General features: G+C 39.0%; 1 pseudogene; it reads right to left on the bottom strand.

Moving 5' to 3' along the window:
- Positions 1 to 10,535: 10,535 nt before the first annotated feature.
- Positions 10,536 to 11,086, bottom strand: LOC111756963 (vesicle-associated membrane protein 5-like; annotated as a pseudogene).
- Positions 11,087 to 17,667: the final 6,581 nt, after the last annotated feature.

Consider the following 17,667-nt stretch of genomic DNA (forward strand, 5'->3'; position numbering starts at 1 on the left):
TTCTCTTTCAACAAACTCAGAGAAATCAGCATATAACTATCTTAACTATTTTTATATATATATACGTTTTTCCTTTCAGCATATCACAGTAATGAAACAACATGATGTTTACACATATGTGTTTTATTTATATCACTAATGAGTATCTTCCCAAGGTGTACCTATTTATTTATAAAAGTGTCCAGTTTATGTGAAATTAGTTAATATAAAAGTTCCTGGAGCTGTGGGCATAGCTCAGTAGCAGAACATATATCTATGTATTAATAGCTTAGGTTAGAGTCTCAGCAGTGCAAAAAGAGAAGAGGCAAGGAGTGGATAGGGCAGGATAGGAGAGGGGAGGGGAAGCGAGAGGGAGGGGGATAAAGGGGAGGGGAGAAAAAATAATCTCTTAAAGATGGCACCTTGTGGGCAGTAGAAAAAGACATAATGCTGTAACGCTTAGCTTTTTAAAAACTATTCAACATTAGCTTTATTAAAAATGTTGTGTTTCTAATGGAATATACGGAGAAATATGTGTAAATTTCAACAACTGGAACTTTCATTTTTTATGATAAAATTTTTGGACACACGCGACAGTTATCATAATGTGTGCCTCAGCCAATCCCAATAAAGTTTCTGCTTCATAGTTTAACTTTGTAATATAGTTTTTTTTAAAAAAAAAACTAGTTCATCATGAATACACTATCATTGTAAAACTGACAATTAATTATGCAGTAATTATACTTACCTGAATTTAAATAGTATTTACAATGTCAGATGCTTTGCTTATATTGGAATGGCTTCTAGAAGTTTCCCTTTGATTCTATACAGTGGATGAAAAAACTCAAACCATTATTGAAATTAACCCACTTGCTATTTGAAGTATCTGATGGCAGTAATATTATTGAACGGTGAGGCTAATATTTTTCCATCTGAGTGACTATGGTAAGAGATATGGCTTTACAGGTTTTTTAGTTTTTGTTTCTGGTGGTATTGGGCATGGAACCCAGAGCTTATTACATGCTAAAGCAAGCACCTAATTCCTGAGCTATATCCCCAATGCTCTTTTAAATTTTAATTTGAAAATGGTCTTGCTAATTTGTCCAATTTAGACACAAATTCAAGATGGGAATAGGCATGGGCTACTACCATGCTGGCTTTACATTTTTATATAGCCAAGAAAAATTAGTATGAAAGGTGAATGAATTTAGAAGATGTAAGTGAAAAATCAAGCTTAACAGAGTAATTATGAAAATGTACTTTTTTCAGTTGAACCTATTGAAATGTAACTTTAGGTAGTTTTCTGAAAGTATCAGTAAACTCTGGGAATGCATTTCTCACATTCTCTTTATATTTTCTCCTTCTTCTTCCACCTAACCCCTGCCTCCTCCTCTTTTCTCTGAGTTGAGGAGTTGCCGAACTGGGGTTGAAGTATAAGTCCTCTATCCTTAACTCCCTAGTAGCTACAATTATAGGCAGGTGCTGCCAGGCCCAGCAACAGGTTTTGGTTCCGGTTTTACAAAACCTTGTGATATGTTAGTACGTGTGTAGTACATACTGCTCACATTCCTTGTGGGAAGTTGGTATGCATACACAGCATAGCAAAATTCCTTTTCCCATCTCCTTTTCCATTCCTCCCTCTCTCTCCCACTCATCTCTAGATCCCCTTCCTTGCTGGGTTCATGTATGCGGTGCACTATGTTTTCAGGGATATCGCTTCAGAGTTCATGGTACATGGGAAGCATTAACAAACGTCTTCAGCAAGTTACACATACATTGATTCTCTTTAGGGAAAGACAATATTTAATTGCTCTTAAGATACACTTTCTTCTTTATTTCTTTTAAAGACAAAATACAAGGCTTAGCAAACAATATCATAAATATTTGTAGGTTTTTACCAAGTGATCATAGGGAAAACCACCATAGCAAGTCTTTACACTTTTTACCCTATGTTTTATGAACACACTCCTCAGTCAATATTTCTCAAACGTATTTCCTACAGCTACAATCTATAATTTCCCCCATTTCCCTCAGACTCAACTAACTACAACCAATCACTAAGTCAAAGGGCTGGCTAGAACCCAAGCCTAGCTCCTCATGTCTTCATACAAATGACAGCCCCACAGCTGTCCTTGAATGCGTATTAAGTTGAGCCTTGAAAAGTGAGGGAAAAAAAGAATTATTGCTAGGATTCTTTTAAATTTAATTGCATGCTAAAGTGAGAATTCTGTTTACTGACTTTCCTTATGCAATATTAGATGAGACCGTGGTACAAGCTGGGAGAAAAAAATGAAAGTTTATCAAAATTATCCTGATTTAATGTAGATAATAATAGCTCATTATAAAATAAAAATCCTGAGACAAATACTAAACGTATCATAATTTGACAGTCTTAGTTACTTTTATATAATGTGTAACTATCACATGATGAATGGTGAATGCTCCTTTTTTGGCACTTGTGTTCAAGCCTAGACCTTGATTATGCTAAGCATGTCTGACCACGGAGCTACACTCCAGTTTCTAAATTTTCTTATAAGGGCAATGTAGTGTCAGGAGCCATAGTAAGGCAGTACGTTCAGATTCACATGTTTCAAACTACTTTGGCTAGTGTAAAGAGAAAAAAATTGAAAAGAATAAAAGTATTTGTAATACCATTGTTTATATTCTGTATGCTTCAAACTTAATTCTTAAAGATACAGTTTTGCTTCTTCTTCTTCTTTTTTTTTTTTTTTTGTCTTTTTCCTTTTTATCAGTACCAGGGATCGAACTCAAGACTGCCTGCTTGCAAGGCAGATGCTTACGCCACTGAGCTAAACCCCCAGCCCCGAGTTTTGCTTCTTATGTGCTTTCTCATTGGACATCATGAAAGTAGCAGTTGTTTTTAAAAATACTACCTAAAGACATATGCCAGCCCTTACAACCCCTCTGCATCTAAACAAATTCAATATTTATTTATTTCATAATGAATACAGTTGGCAACAGTTTGTAGTTTTGGCATTCTTTTAAATGAAGTCTTGAGTTGAAAAATGTTAAAACTGAGATATTTTATGAAATTTATACAAGATTAATCTGAGGAAGGGCTATAGTACAAGTCAGAAAGAAAAACTGATAATACATATTGAATAAATTTATTATCTTCAACAGGTTCAATGTCAAGGGTATTAACTCCACTGCCATGGATTCTTTCAAAATCTTTGTCTTTGTTCAATTACAGTCCCCAGGCCCTTTTTAAATATTAAAAGTCAGAAATAAAGATAAATGAAAATTTTGGCAATAAGAAAATAATTTATCATAAATGAATTCTTCAGCAAGATAGCATATCGTATGAAAATCTCAGGTAATGTTTAAGTTTTCTACTACACATTTACAAGTATTTACAGATTTGTAATGGTTGTTAAACTTTTCAGATAGTAACAGTTCTATGCATACTTTACCACCTGAAGTATTAGCTTAAATTTCATTTAAAGCATTTACCAACTTTTTAAAAAGATATTTATAGACTGAAACTTTTCACCTTTATTTATAGTTGTAACTAATTAAACTGAGGACACCTAGTGGGCAAAGATTAAATTACAGAATTGTTTAAAATTCCCTTAAGTAGTAGGTGGAATTAGAGAGGTTGGATTCAACAATTAAGCATTTTTAAATAAAGTCATGTTATCTCTTTATCAGAGCTTCAATCTCAACAAGGTGGGATCAAAACTTACTGTCTCTTATCTACCTTTTCACTTCTGAGCTGAACCTAGGGCCAAAAAATGGAAGCTATGGAGGAAAACAGTAACCAAAGCCTAAAGCTTCTGACCAAACAACCAAAACAGTCAGTTCAAGAAGATTTAGAAGTATCAGTGGAGCTGAAGAGATGAAGAAGCTCAGGCACGGATCCCAGAGAAGTGTCTATAACCTTTCAGATTCATTCCTGAGCAGAGTATGCATATATGTAATCTTGAATATGACACAAAAAGTTTGAAATAAGAATGAACCATACACACCTGGACGGATCTTAAAAGTCCTTGAAAATGCAACTGATATATGTATTTCATCCTGAACCTAATCTTGCCAATCACCTCTTAGAATAAAAATATTACCATTTTTCCTATGACTGAAACAAGACCCTGAGTTTCCTAATGGAGTAGTCAAAATGTCTAGAATGGAACCCAAAATTATTCTACATCTGAAAAGCCATGAATATTTATTTCAAGGACAGGCAATGAAGGTCAAAGCTGATTTGACACAGGATGGCATATTATCAGACAAAGACTGCAAGGTGGCATTAGAAAATGCATAAGCAAGAGACTGTGAACACACTTGAAAGAAATTTAAAATAGAATAAATAACAAGCCAAGAGAAATTTCAGAACTATTCAACATAAAATTATTTTAATTTAATGGACTAAATGTAGATTTCAGTTAACAGAGAAACTTGCAAATAGAGCTAATAAATTTACACAGTCTAACAACAAATGAAAACATGAGGTGAAGAACAGAACAGAGCTTCAGAGGAATAATTGGAAAAAACAAACTCTTATGACTCTGGAGTTTCAGAAGGAGAGGAGAAAAAGATTTTGGTACCAAGAAAATACTAGAAAAAATGGCTTAAAATTTCCCAAGCTGTGAAAAACAAAGTCACAAACCAAAAAAGGCAAAACTAATCCTAAGTCAAATAAACCAGATACATTCTAATCAAACTGCTGAAAACTGAAGATAACATTTAAACAACTCAGAGCAAAAGGTCAAAGTATCGATAGAGGGAAAAAAAGTCTGAAAAACTGAAGATTTCTTTTCCTAAAACATGGAGCCTTCAAGTCTACTCTAAAGGAATTGAGAAGCAATGCTCATTTGACAGATGGGACATGATATAAGAAGGAAATCTGGGACACCAGGAATGAAGAGAAAGCAACAGAAATACAAGTATCTAGATTAATGTAATAGGCTGTTCTTTCTTTGAGATATATTTGATGAATGAAAACAAAACTTATGACACTGATGATGAGACAACAACATCTACGCAGAAAAGCTAAGGGTGGCAATTTTGCTATCTATGAAATGAAGCAGTAAATTAGCAATTCTAAGCACACAATTAAAAGTTATATTCATGTCTTATAATTCCTATAGCAACTAGTAAATTGATTGATATGTAAATATATACACATCTGAAGAGATAAAATCAAAATCACAAGGTCAATTAAAATGGAGTACTAAATAATGTTCAAATAACACACAAGAAAGTATGAGGGGGTAAAAGACATGGAACAAATAACTGATGCACTCATCCCTGCTTCTGGCAGTATGAAATGCTTTTGGGGAATTATTAAATCTTAAATTAAACACATATTTATGTCCCATTATTCCAGGTACAAACCTATGAGAAATAAAAACATATGGCCATACCAAGACTAGTGCATGACTTTTCCTAACAACTTTACATGTAATAGCCAACAACTAGGAATTTGGTGTCTATCAACACATGAGAAGATAAAGAAATTGTATATCCACATAGTGGAATACTGCTCAGCAATGAAAGGGAATTGATACATGGAAATTGGAGGAACATCAAAATAATTATCCCCAGCAAAGAGATCAGGCAAAAATGATTACATTTAGACAATAGTCTGAATATGTAAAGTAAGCTAGGGATGGATCTTCGACATGAAATTTTTTCCAAATACTTCAGGTGATTCCAATATTCTGACAAAGTTTTATATTGTTATTTCTGTCCACCTTTTATAAAAATGATCTCAGCTATACCTAACTAAATAAGGATTTTATCTGAATTCATTTATTTATATAGAGTATTTCATAATTACTCTCCTTTTTGTAAGAATAGCAAGTCTTTGCATTCATATTTCTTATCTCACACAAAAATTAAAGCAGAAAAAGGAGGGGGAGGAGTAGGGGGAGGAAGATGAAAAGGAGAAGAAATGAAACTGTCAATAACGGGCTTTGGGGAACTGAATTTTTAATTTTTTATCTTTTTGAGACAGGGTTTCACAATGGAGTTCAGGCTGGTGTTGAACTTACTTTGTAGCCTACACTGGCCTCAAAGTCACGGCATTTCTCCTGCCTCAGCCTCCCAAGTGCTGGGATTACAGGCGTGTACCACCATGCTCCACCAGGATACCGACTTTTTATAACTGGTCAAGACCTAGACTTAGTTACTTCCTCAGTGCAAGGACCTCTTAGAATGAGAAGACCCAATTTAAGATGTCCAGTGGCTCACATATTTGAATTATCACTGATATACAAGATTCCTAAGCATACTAAAATTAAACTACAGGGAAAAAAGAATAATGTTGCTTTTCAAAAGCAGTTAAAGCTCTTTCACTGAAACTAAAGGTGAAGCAACAGGCAAGTTCACTCATTTTTCACCATTTACTTTGCTGATCATAATGGAAGAATTGTAAAACTATTTGATATGAACAAGATATAGGAGGCAAATCTGGATACATAAAAAAGGGATTTCTTGCAGCCTATGAAATAAAAATTTCTGCATATGTGAAACTAATAGACGACTGAGTAGAAAAAAAATCCTGTCATCTCTACAATAACTGGGATTAGGGAGAGGTGATCAGTCACAGGTGCAATGCCAATCAGATTTAAAAATCACAATGGTTTTAAAAAAAGACTCAGTGGTAAGTTGTTCAGTTATAATTATACTCAATATTTTAGAACATTTACCACCAGAAGTAACACTGTATGTAAAGATAATACAATAGTTTAGCACACAAAATGTTACATAGTTGCTTGTTGAAAACCCCAAATGATTAGAGTTTGCCTTCCATCTTGTACTCATTTGTTCAGATGAAAGTCGGTTGTCTTGCTGGGCTGTGCTCTTCAGAGATCGAAGTGAAGGAGGCCTCCAGGCAAAAGCTATTGAAGACCTAAATGTGCCTACAGTCACTTCAGTAGAAGTGACCTCTACCTAATCTTGAGATGACTACTATCCCATTCAATATCTTTATGGTTGCCTTATAAGAAGCACTGAGCCCGAAAGAGGACCCAGTTAGGAGACATACTGATTATTGCCAACATCAGCTTGTGAAAGCATAAATCTCTCAACTGTATTAAATTGCTGAATTTGTGCTACTTTGTTATTCAGGTATTGATGACCAATGCATAACTGAATTCATTTGGAATATTAGAACAAGTCATATGTATCAGTGCAGCAATAAACAAAACATACCATGCTTTCTCTTCCTATCAATTTAAATGTCTTAAAGAAGTCATTACAGTTAGAAGTCCCTATCCCTTTTACTCTCATTCTTCATCTTTCTTACTAAAATCTTATTTTTATTCTAACCACTCCTCTGACATTGCTCTTACCAAAGTCATTAGTGATAACTTTGCCATTTACTTGCAATGTAGACTTCTAATTCCTACTTAATTCTTCAGAATTATTGAATGTGCATAATCACATAACACATCTCTTGTTCTTTGAAGGGCTAAGAATATAATAGTCATAAGAAAATGTATAAAAGTTTTAATAGCAATACATTCCATGAAAAAAAGTAAAGCAGAGTAAAAAGAAAACTACTGAAAGCAAAGAGGGTTTCAGGCACAATCTGACACATTTGATAGGTCTCATCGCAAACATTAGCTTCCCTTAGCATCCATGACGTGGCGTCTCCATGGTTTTCCTGCTACCTCTCTGTTACTTATGTTGTCATTTGCAGGTTCTTTTTCTAGGAAGCATTATTCTACCACCCCTGGAGGGCCAATCCAGGGCTATTCATGTGATAGGCAAGCCCTCTACCTCTGAGCTAGAGGCTGGCTCCTTCTGCCTAACTTTAAGTATTCAAAGTTTGTCAAAATTTTGCTATTAAACTCCTTCTCTTACTAATATGTATGGATGATATTATCTCTGCTTATCTTCATGTACCTTACACTGAAAAAAACCTAACTTCCCCTGAACATAGAATTCGTACATGCAACTACTGTCTATCCTCCACTTGCTAAATGAGAATCTTCAGTTTTCTCAAAATCACTATGATGAAAATTAAAAGTAAAATTTGCTTCCTCTTTGGAAATTGTTGTCTCAGAATGTTTTCAAATTGTAGAAGGCACTTATCTAGGAATTACTATGGATTCCTCCTTTTTGATCATTCATGTATGCAATCCATTTCCAGGGCAGTTGTTTCTATTTCTTAGACATCTGTCAACTCTCTTCATTCTCTGTATCCCACCTGCCACCTCCCCACTTCAAGCTTCATCAACTGTCTCCTGGATGACTGTAAATTACCTGACTGGGTTCCCACTCTCGTTTCAAGTCCAATCCATTCTGTAAGGAGAAGGCAAATCCAGGAGCTGTAACCTGATTCTCATCTTCAAGCTTTTACCCAAGTACACTAGGTCTTGCTCATCCAGCTTCTGCTTACTTTAACATCACGTCTTCCCAATGACCACGGGCCCCAAACTCTATGCTCTAGCAACTGGTCTAGATTTTAACCAGCTTGCTAGAGGTAAAGGCTCGGGAAGCAAGGATGGTCCTCCAAACCCACTTGTGGAATGGGTGAAAGCCCAACATCTCCTGTCCTCCAGTAGTTTGAGGACAACACTCAGCTAGACCATCTTTGGTTGAGGCGCCATTGCAACAGACTCTCCTATTGGCCAAGTGTTATTCCATGTGACCAATGGGGATCTCCATGATTTAGAAGGCTAGAGGACATAGGCGGGCACGCTGAGACTTCCTCCTTCATCTGCAGGGGGCAACAGCAGGGGTTCCCCTCGGAGTTTATTCTGCACCCTCTGGAGGATGCTGTCAGAGGAGGGGAAGGAGCGCGTGGGCCCGGACCAGCTGGGGAACGAGCACTACTCTGTGCAGCAGTACACAAACTGCAGAGGTGAGGTGACAGCGAGGACAGCCGCAGCTGAATGAGTGGAGGAGGAAAGTGAGTGTTTCTCACGGCGCTCCGCGCCACCGCTACTGTGCCCCGGAGGGCGGGCCCGAGCTCCCACGCCCCACCCGCCCCCTCGCTCTGGAGCCTGAGCCTGAGCCGCCTTCTCAGAACCCTTGTGGGGCGCACAGGACGCCGGTGTCCACGTCCTCTCCCTACTCGGAGCGCGCGGGCAGCGGCGCAGGACGAGTGCACGCTTCCTTCCCCAGTCGCAGGCCGGTTACTGGTCTTTAGGCGACCCAGCCGGGGGCGACTTGGCGATCTTTTCCCAGAGGCCTTAGGGAGGAGCATGCAGGTGGCTTTTCCTGGGCCTGTGCTCTGCTTGCGGCCTGGCCTAGTAGTGTCCTGAGAGAGAGAGGCCTTGCAACCAGATCTGTCGAGAAGAGGCCCATGCACTCTGATCACTTCTGATTCTCAGGGATCTGGGTTTGCCTTCCCTGGATACTGCATCCCACAGACCAGAAACAGTGGAAGAATTGACTCTTTACCTGCTATTTCCCTGCAGGGTTCCTGCCAATTAATGGAACAGGTTGTTAGGGAGTTAAGAGATGGTTCTGGCCTTTGAAGTCACTTACACCTAAGAAGCTGAGGGCTAAAGGAGAAATGGCCCTCCGGTCTCAGCATCTTCCTTGAAAATTAGCCATATTGTCATACCAGTAATCTCGAAGAGCATTGAGATCTGCAAAACCATGTTCCATCATTTTTCTGCAAACAGAATAGAAAATCTGTGATTCTTCAAATGTGTATTGCATGACCTTTTTCTGTAACATTTTGATATCATACGTCAATTTTTCTAAAAGTTTCCTTTAAAGTTTTAGAGCAGGGAATATGCTGCTTTCTGCTTCTCCTTAAGAGAATAAAACCTAACAAAATAGTAAAGCCAATCAAAACACAACAGTGAAAGTGATAAAGAACTTCAAAACAATAAGAATATTAAATAATATTAAATCAACAATGGCTATAATGTCTTATCTTCAAAATAGTTGTCCACACCATCATTCATAGTGAAATCAGATAAAAACAAAGCAGAATAAAACCAATGAAACCAGAACATTAAACAAAACATAAATCAGAACAAAACAAAACAGTGACAACACTATTGAATTTCAAAAATAAATCAGAAGAAAATGTCCCATATATACTGTATTGCACACTGTTATCCTCCTAATAGATGCTCAGACTTCAGCCTTAGTCCTGCAAAGTCAATCAAACAATACAAGCATTTAGGTGTTTTGGTACCTCAGTTGCTATCAGCTCAGCCTGTCCTCTCAATCAACTGGTTGTTAGAGGTGGGAGTTTGTGTGGGGTGTCTTGTCTTCCAGCCTGCATGCCCACTGACTCATTGGAAGAATGAATTGGCTTCTTTCCCTGTACTCCTCCCAGAAGCTGCATGGCTTCTCCTTTCTACTTCCTAAGTCAGGAACCAATAATGTGTTTTTGACACTATTAATAGTTCACATTTCCTGGAATTATATATAAATTAAAGTATACCACCACCACACCCCGGCTTCACTCAACATAGACATTTGGGATTTATCCCTGTGGTTGAGTGGCCCAGAGTTTCTTCCTTTGTATTGCTGATTTTTCTTTTTCTTTCTTTTTTTTTTTTTTTTAGGTTTTAACCAAACAGCAGCTTTTACTGAGCTGGGGGGGGGGGGGCGGGGGGCTGGCCAAGTGTGGCCAGTCAGCAGGCTGCCCTTGAGGGCCAATCTGTGGCATGAAGGGGATGCACAGGCACACATTGTGGCTGCTCTTCAGTGCTCACTGGGGTGGCCCCTTCCAGAGCAAATGCCAGGGTTCTCTGGAGATCAGAACTGGCCATCGTGACAACCAGGCCTCTCCCTGCTGGGCCCAGCTGCATCAGTCCCCAGGCCTTGAGGCTATGTTTGGAGCCCCACTGTTCTCAGCTGTTCTGTGGGAGAAAGACGACCAGCAGCACAATGAGGAGGACAAGGAGACTGCCGGCCACTGCCAGCCCCAGGTAGATCTGGCAACGCTTGTTCTCCCAGCGTTTCTTCTGGGCCAGGTTCTTGGCTGTCTTTCTGAAGGCAGAGCTACCGTGTCCAGGAGTTGATCTGAACGCTGCTCCAGCTCCGACAGCTTCCCGTCACGCTCCAGGACCTTGTCAAAGTTGTTGAGCATGATTTCCGTCGCCTCATTCGCCTGCTGCTGGCATCGCTCCAAGTCCTTCCCTGCCATCGCGCTGCCCTCGCCGCCGCGCTTTATTGCTGATTTTTCAATGTGTATATAAAACAAAATTTGTTTCTCCATTCACCTTTCAGAGATATCTGGATTGTTATCATACTTTCAGTCACTTTTGCTGCAGTTCATTCAAAAGTAATAATTTAAAATGACTTCTTACTAATAGCAAAAATAACACTGAAGCAAACAATGAAATAACACTATGCAATGGCCAAGATGGCTAAAATTAAACCGAGTGATCATCTCAAGTCTGGATGAGGATGTGGAACCACTGAAACTCTAGGACATTGCAGATGGCCATGTGAAATAATACCATTTAACTCAGGCTATCACAAAGAAATGAGCAACATCCATGTATACGTCCTTAGAGAGACATATGTTCATCTTTCTGGATGAAATCTCTGGAAGAGGAATGGCTGGGTCAACGTGTAGGTGCATGTTTACTCACTAGTGCTTTTGCAGAGCTAAACTTTCTGTGCAGGTGATTATGTCAACTGCTGATAAAAGACAGTTTTAATATTTTGGTGTATGTGTTAAATCTTTTATTTAAATATTTTTAATATGAAAAACAAGATACAGAAATAGGCGTTACATTGTGATGACCAAGGTAGTATTCCACATGACAAAAATCAAAAACAAATCTATAGAGTAAATGTACCCACACTGAACAAGGTATTTTAAATTTAATCCTGGCTGCATATACATAAAATGACTACAGGCTTTTGCAAAGAAATTATTGCCTAGAACAAGAAAATGCCCACCATTCTGGCTGTAAACTGCCTCACTGCCTTTTGAGACAACTTCTCTAGAGCATAAAAAGAACTGGCACCACACTTAAAGACTAAAGCTTGAACACAGAAACAAATTTATAGTGCAATTTTATATAAAATACACACAGTAAATCTTACTATTTAGAAAATTTAGAAGTATAAGAATACTCCGAATGAAAATTAAAAACCTTATGAAAGAAAAATGCTCACTGTTTATGTATTGTTGTGAGAAAACTCTTAAGATTTTGGTGTGGGGGAACAAGGAAGATGTCTGACATATTTGTTTAAAATTTGTTCAAAAAGTGTTCATAAGGTTGTACATTGCTGCTTGTAGCATCTTAAAATTGTGTGCCATAGATATGCTTTCTACTGTTTATCCAGGGAGCAAAAGAATAACTTGAAGAAAGTGTTTCTCAAGATGAAGGCCAAAGGCCCAAAACAATACCGTGGGGATCAGTAATAAACATTTTAAACAAGCTGCCTGTGTGATTATTGTACATTCTGAAATGTCCTACAGGAAGAAGAAATAGTTAAAGCAAGATCACAAGCTTATTACTCTCAAGGCAGAATTCTCCAGAAGTTGATGTTGTGAATACTGCTTTTTGTTTTAAAACGCGTTTCAGGCATTAAAGGGAACACGTATATCTTGCAAATGAACATGTGACTATATCTCAACATTTTCCTTTGATATTTTCACTACTTTCAGCTTAATGATTAGAAGAAAAAGCAATATATGACTATAAGCTTTGGGAAAGTGATATTCCTAATAAAATCTCCAGCAGAGATAAAAATATATTTTATTCTACAAATTTCAAATCATTCTAAGATTGAAACTACACAGCTCACCTACAGGTAAATCATAGTAGGCTTGTAGCATAGTAACATATTTAGAGGATTTTGGTTACTTTTAAAGTCTTTTGCATGAAAAGTGATACTCAGATATAGGATGCTGTATCTGACAATTCTCTCATAAAATTCTAACCACTAATTTTAGTGAAAATAGCAGAGGCCTGCGGCTCTGTGGGGGGATGGATACATCTTCTAGACAGGCACTTTAGGCTGTTCTGATACACAAGGTGATGCATGAATTAAGAGTTTGTACTCTTTTAGCTCAGACAGCCCAAAGGCTTTTTCTGATTCCAGCTGAGGTGACAGTGCAAGGTTCTCCTTCCTCCTCGCCCCTCTTTGTGGTGAAAAGCTGTTTATTGTCCAAAGACCACACATCTTGAACTTCATCACAGAGACCCACAAAGGGGCTGGAAGTCCACGAAAGGACTGTCTTGAGACAGGGGTGTCCTGAGACCTCTTCCAATCATCAGGGCCTGTCGCATGGAACTGTGGGTTATGGAAGTGCTGGAGAGGAAGGGACCATAGTAGGGTAGGCTGCCTGGGGAAAGTGGTATGAGAGGCCCTAGGATTCCTGTGGCCTGCCTGTCTGCACTGAGCACACTGGCCATGGTTTGGGATGGCTCCCTGTGGAGTGGTTTCCATTGGTGACTGTGTCAGGGTGGATGGACACTAGGTTTCTCGGTGTTTCTCAGGGCCTGGTGGCTGTGACTTCATGCTCTAGCCATAGACTTTTTTGATTTTCTAGGATTTTTGAAACTAGCTCTGGGGAGACCTGTCCAGAGCTACTGGGTGTCTCTGGGCCTGGTGAAACCTGCTCTGGGATCTTTCCCTTTGTGGTGCTGTTGATATTTGGCCTGGGGGAGACTTTACACGGATTCGTTGGATTTTCTTCATCAGTCCTGGTCACTCCTGGGGACACTTTCCCTAGTATGTCCTTCATGGTCAAGTCTTTTCTACATGGTGGCCTGTAGAATCTGGATGATTGAAGCATCTCCTTAATCTTTCACGTACTTCCCTACCTGGGGGCCTAGGCTGTGGCCTCAGGTGATGGGGAAGCTGCTCAGCATGTTCTCTGTTGACTGACTCTGGCCAAGTGAGCTCAAGAGACTGCCTTGACTACATTGTGATGCCTCTTTACCAGGGATCCAAGTTCTGTTTGACCAGGTTGCCAAGGAAGTGAGGTCATGTCTTAGGGTTCCATGACCTGAGCGCCCTGGCTAGTCACCCCTACCCCTGCCAAAGCCCATGTTTCTCTTCATACTAAATAAATCCAGCTACTTATTCATGTTATTATTTTTTATCTAAGTATCTAGGAATCTCTTTATCTATCAATCATCCATACCTTACTTTCTTACTTTTGCATTCCTGGAGCTTGTACCATGTGTCTCCACAATGAACTGCAGGTATATCCTCAGACTATTTTTTCAGATACACACTAGGCATTTCCTAAATCACACAATTGTCAGGTTGGGCTCTGTCTTGAGATCTTCTTGTCTCAACTGCCCAGAGTGCTGGGATTATAGTCACACACAATTTTCTCTGATGCAGTGTGCTACTTAGAAGCAGCACAAGTAGCAAAACTGTTGACCATATGAAGCTCTGGTGAGATCATCACCTTGAAATCACTCTGTGTGCATCAACATTTTGCCTGTCATATCCACAGCGCTGAGAGGTCTTTTCCATTTAAGGAGCCATTTTCTCTGAAGATACCATGCTGGGAATTTACACTTAGAAAGTTGTTAATTTTAGGATGTTTTTCTCTCCTGGATTGACACTATCCTCATTTCCTATGAACTAGGTAGTATTGAGGCTCTCTAAAAAAATTTCACAGTAATTTTCCTTAAGAGATATGAAAGTTTGTTTCAGACTCTAAGTTCTGGAGTACCAGTGATTAATTGTTCATCTCGAGCTAATGATTCTAATGCTAAAGTGTAGTATTTAGTATAGTCACATACTGTGCATGACTGAAAATAAGGCCTAGCAGTAATGACCTGTCTGGAACCAGCCCTCACTGATCATTACCAGGGTGATGGCCAGTGTCATGCACATGATGCCTCACTCTTCTCTTGCTCCATGGCTATTCTGTAAGGGCAGGCAAAGCAGCAATAGGCAGGCTGAGACGGTCAATTTTTATTTTTCTGCATGGTCTGATTTTCAGGAAAACACAGTTGAGTAGTCAGGACAGTGTGTGTTGAATTTGTGTCAGGTATTGTTTGTAATGCAGAGAACCGCCAGCCCAGTGTTGATAAAGAACACACACATAAGCAATAACAAATGCTGGAGAAGCTCTGGGGAAAGAGGACTCTTCTGCACTATTGATGGGAGTATAGACTGGTGCAACCACTGGGGAAATCTGTCTGGAGTTTCCTCAAAACAGTGATATCGAAGGTCTCTTTTGACCCAGCTATCCAGCTTCTGGGTGTGTTCCCAGGAAAATTGAAAACATCACACTACAGTGATGTATATGCATAATTCATACTAACCAAATCTTGGCAACAACCCAAATGCCCTCAACAGAGGAATGGATAAAAAAGATGTGATTTTTTTTTTATACAATGGAGTACTACTCATCTATAAAGGAGGATCGCATTTAGGCTTTCATAGCTAAATGGATGTGATTTGAGACCATACTCATAAATGATATAAATCAAACTCACATGTATAAATAATGTGTTGTTTACCTAATGTAAGAAACTGAAAGAGTAAATAAGATGCAAACTCTTCAATGAATAATTGTGAAAGGGTTAGAAACTGCTCAAGGTGGAAAAATAACTCACATAGGGGAAAGGAGAAAAGAAAGGAGGGAAAAGAAAAAAATTTATGAATTTGTATATGCACACTTAAGATAGCTAAGATGATTGTTCTGTTAATTCTCTTTTGTTCCAAGAACAAAATAGCTAACATTCTATAGGATCAGATCAATTTTGCATGCTTGTATCTGGTAATCTGAGTAATTCTTTTGAAGATAACTAAGCAAAATACCTTTGTTAAGTTCCTACCACCTTTTTTGAAAGGGTATATTGTTATTGTTTAGATTTTTTTATTGTTGTTTTTTGTCTCTTTTGTTTCTTGTTTTTCCTATATTTGTTTTGTTTTGTTCTTTCCCTCTTTAAAATTTTTTTTTAAAAAGTACACATATGCAGCATTGGAAATTTTCCTGTGGCCACTTGGGATCCCTTCATGTCCTCCCAGCCCATGTACTTTGTGTCCCATGTGGGTATTTGCATTTTCTAAACGTGACGAAAGCATGACCATTCTGCACATAGGTTTTTCTATTATTGTTTGAAGAGCAAATCCACTCAGTGTAACCATGGTGATACGAAAACTGACACAATACAACATTTCAACTCATCACCATATGCGAGAGCAGGCCAGTTGTGGACTCAAGAATCGGAAACTTGAAACACCCAGCTGAACTGAGTCTGCGTTATTCTGGATGTGGAAGATCCACTTGAAGATTGTTGCCCACAGCATCAAAGGAGAACTGGAGGGGAAGATGGCATGCTGTTGATTTTCCTGGAGAAGTGTTCATGCCAGTTTTCCTGATATGAGTTCACCCTCCTCTACCTACTTGAGGGTGGGCCGGCAGGAAGAGTGTAAGACTGATGGAAACTCTAAGAGCCTGAGTTCTTCTTTCATATTTCTCCACCTCCCTACAGAATCTTCTTACTTAAGAATTGTGCCAACAACATAAAAGAATAACTAGAAAAAAGATAGTATGCTGTTTAGTCTCCTGGAGCAGCTTTCAACACTGGCTTTCCTGATATGAACTCACTTATTTTCATTGTCAAAGGAGTTCAGGTTCTTGCTGCCACTGTGGACGCCAGTGGATTTTTCAGGATCTCTGGTCCTTACCTGGAGCATTGCTCTCAGTGCAGATCTCTAGGCCTGCTGACACTGATCCTTCATCTCGCTGAGAAAGACTTTCTAGCTCCATCACTGACCTCTGAACCTTCTAATGCTGATCTTTGATACAGACTTGCATGAGACATTGTTGTGGCCTCTAGCCTCCAGCTGGGCATATAGGGAACATTGTCATGGGACCTTGGTCTTCAGCTGGACTTGGGTATTTCATTGCCATGGGATCCAGTCCATCATGGATTCTTTGGGTTGGTAGTACATGGACTGATCTCTTGCACACTTCAGCATTTGTCTTTCTGGGTGAATTATAAAATAATTCTATAAATTATGTGTCCTGCATTACATCCATTCCCTTGCAAAATTTGACTACATCAAGACCTTTGCAGGAGGAGCAGCACATCCTGCACATGAGAGAGCCATTCTGTGATGGAATAGCAGTGAATCGCCCCGAAATTATTTCATGAGGCAGCACAGGCAAAGACTAATCAGTGATCCAGACAGAGTCAGACTGAAGATAATACCTGGATGAGAAGGAAAAGCTAGAATCCATGGCTGTGGACAGAGATTCACCAGGCCAACTGAAATGTTACCTTACGATGTATTAACATCAGAGAAATTGCACTATTGTGCTCCCCTTCTACCAACAGATTCAAGGACTTACCTTGGCACAGAGTATGTTGTATTCAGGGGTTGCAAGATGGACAAGTACATACAGGACACATAATTTATAGTATGATTTATAAAGGTCACCCAAAAAGTCAAATGCAAAGAAAATGCAAGAATTCTGTCCAAAACATTAAACACCTGCAAATCCAGCTAAAAGTCTGGATCCCATGGCAATAATCTGCATGAGTCTCAGCTCTTAGAACTAACAATAATGACTCATGCAAATCTATTTCACGGGTCTGCCATGGGAAGGCCCAAAGGTCAGCAGTGGAAGCTAGAAAATCTATGCCAGTGGAGTAAAGGATCTGTACCAGCAGGCTGATGGTTCTGTACTGAAGCTAAGAAACAGTGCTCAAAATAAGGACCACAGGTCCCCTAAGAAGTACCACAGCCATCCTCAGTGACAATTACAGCCTGAGCTTCACCAACAAGAACAGTCCAGTATGTATC

The sequence above is a fragment of the Cavia porcellus genome, unplaced genomic scaffold (assembly GCF_034190915.1).
Source record: "Cavia porcellus strain 051 isolate PalLab524CR breed Dunkin Hartley unplaced genomic scaffold, mCavPor4.1 scaffold_11, whole genome shotgun sequence".
NCBI classification, from domain to species: Eukaryota; Metazoa; Chordata; class Mammalia; order Rodentia; family Caviidae; genus Cavia; species Cavia porcellus.